Raw genomic sequence first — 2,397 nt, forward strand, 5'->3', positions numbered from 1 at the left:
GGGCCCTGCTCTGTGCCTGATAGGGGGGGGCTCCCCAATCCCCTGATTGCCCTGCGGCTCTGTGTTTGACAGGGTGCAGCACACCAACCCCCTGATCGGCCCTGCTCTGTGCGTGACAGGGGGTGGCATTGCAACCTCCCGATCCGCCCTGCTCTGTGCATGACGGGGCGGCGCCCCAACTCCCCAATCGGCCCTGCTCTGAGCCTGACCAGGGGCTGCACTTAGGGATTGGGCCTGCCCTCTGCCACCCGGGAGCAGGCCTAAGCCAGCAGGTCGTTATCTCCTGAGGGGTCCCAGACTGCGAGAGGGCTCAGGCCGGGCTGGGGACCCCCCTCCCCCCGCCCCCCAAGTGCACAAATTTTTGTGCACCGGGCCTCTAGTCCTATATAATAAAAGCCTAATATGCTAAATGTCTGGTCATCGGTGACCAGTCAACTGTTCAACCAATAAAAGCATAATATGCTAATAATATGCTAAGGCCACTCAACCGCTCACTATGATAAGCAGTGACCACTAGGGGGCAGACTCTCCGACCTTTAGGTTAGCTTGCTGCTGGAGTCCAGTCCATCAGGACTGAGCAAGATGGGCCAGACATGCCCTGGACCCTCCCACAGTCCCTCCCGGCTGGCCAACCTCCTGCGTCCCTCCCTGGCTAGCTGGTCCTGATCAGCCCGATAGGCACTGGGTGAGATGGGGCTGGACATGCCTCGGAGCCCTCCCGTGCTCCCTCCCAGGCCCCAATTCTGCACTGATGGGGTCCCTCGGCCTGACCTGCACCCTCTTGCAATCTGGGACCCTTTGGGGGATGTCGGAGAGCCAGTTTTGGCCTGATCCCACAAGCCACTCCCTTAAGGAGGGCACCAGATGCAGGGCTCACAGTTGGCGAGCACCTCTGTAGCAGTGCAAGCCTTTCCCAATCGGGACTGATTGGGCGCAAGCCTGTGGCAGGCACAGTGGAGCCAGAATGAGTGGGAGCAGCAGGTAGGAGCTCTGCAGGCAGCATTGGACTGTGGGTTTTGGCCCGATCCCCACAGGCCACCCCAAGGGACCCCATTCTTGCACGAATTCGTGCACCAGGCCTCTAGTATTTTATAATTTCCTTTTTAAACTACTCTAAAGACTTACATGCCTTTTAGCTAATGTTATAATTGTATCATATTATTTCAATTCAAATTCTTCCTTCAAAGAGTCATCAGAATAACATGAATTGAAGTTCTGAACACTTGCTGTCTTATGCTGCTGAGTGTCCATCATAATTTGTTTTTGCAACAGCCATTTCTTTTCTAAGTTCATGTTGTGTATCAGTGAGTAGAGTATCATGATTCTTCTCCAAGTCCTCCCTGCTCTTTGTGAACTGCTCATACAGCTGTTTAATTGTTTTCCATCTTTGGCTCTGAACAACTCTAGATTGTTGGAAAACCTTTTGTTGCTATACAAATAAATTAGCTAGTTTATCTTCTTGTTTCTCAGCATTCTGTACATTATCTCCTACTGCTGAATCAAAGTCAGAATCTGCTGAGAAGATTCTTGGTTAAGTTACTGCCTTTGATCTTGTTGATCTTTCCAAATATGATAAACTTTCTGGTTACATTTTTGAGAGAAGCCCTGGTATACATTGCTAGATTTTTCCCTTTGTAAGAAGAGCCTTGTTAATGTCAGCTTCAAATTTTTCCAGCATATTCTGTACTCTACACCCCCACACCCTCACACATCTTCAAATATTCCTGAAGAAGTTCTTTTCTTCCCGTGCTTACTAATTACTAGAGTCTTCATGTCAGTAACATCCTCCTCTGAATCACTCAGATATTTTTTATCTTCTTTCTCGAAGTCATAGGTTCTTAAAACCTGATCCTCCATTGATGCCTTCCCAGATTTCCTAGGATGTTTTTTTTTGTTGTTGTTGTTGTTTTTTTTGCCCGGAGGGTACCTTAGTTGGATGTTTTATGACTGAGGTATCTACTTTGCTGCCACGATGCTCCTCTCTTTTTACGGGTTCAATATTGCTATTAATAATGTTGCTTAAACTTCATTTAATTAACAATCTTTTCTGTGCCTACTCTGCAAAGGTAAATGTCTGGTCTACAATGTGGGAATTGCTGAAATCTACACTAATAAAAGAGAAACATGGTAATTGGCGTACGACCGCTACCCTTTTCATTGGCTAATCAGTGAGTATATGCAAATTAACTGTCAGCCAAGATGGCGGCCGGCAGCCAGGCACTGAAGCGAGCAGGGAGGCTTGCTTGCTGCGAACTCCCGCCTCACTTGCCAGCCTCTCATCTGCAAGTCTAAGCAACTATATACTATGTTGCAAATAAGAAGCTAAACAAAACCCCAGAAAAGGGCTTCCATTCAGCCGGGCTCAGACCTCAACATTGTATCTATGTTTTCAGCAGC

The 2,397-nt window shown here is 48.3% G+C and overlaps 1 pseudogene; it reads right to left on the reverse strand.

Moving 5' to 3' along the window:
• Positions 1 to 1,192: 1,192 nt before the first annotated feature.
• LOC102239208 overlaps positions 1,193 to 2,397 on the reverse strand; it is a 2,741-nt pseudogene continuing 1,536 nt past the window's right edge.

Source organism: Myotis brandtii, unplaced genomic scaffold, assembly GCF_000412655.1.
Source record: "Myotis brandtii unplaced genomic scaffold, ASM41265v1 scaffold28, whole genome shotgun sequence".
Lineage (NCBI taxonomy): Eukaryota > Metazoa > Chordata > Mammalia > Chiroptera > Vespertilionidae > Myotis > Myotis brandtii.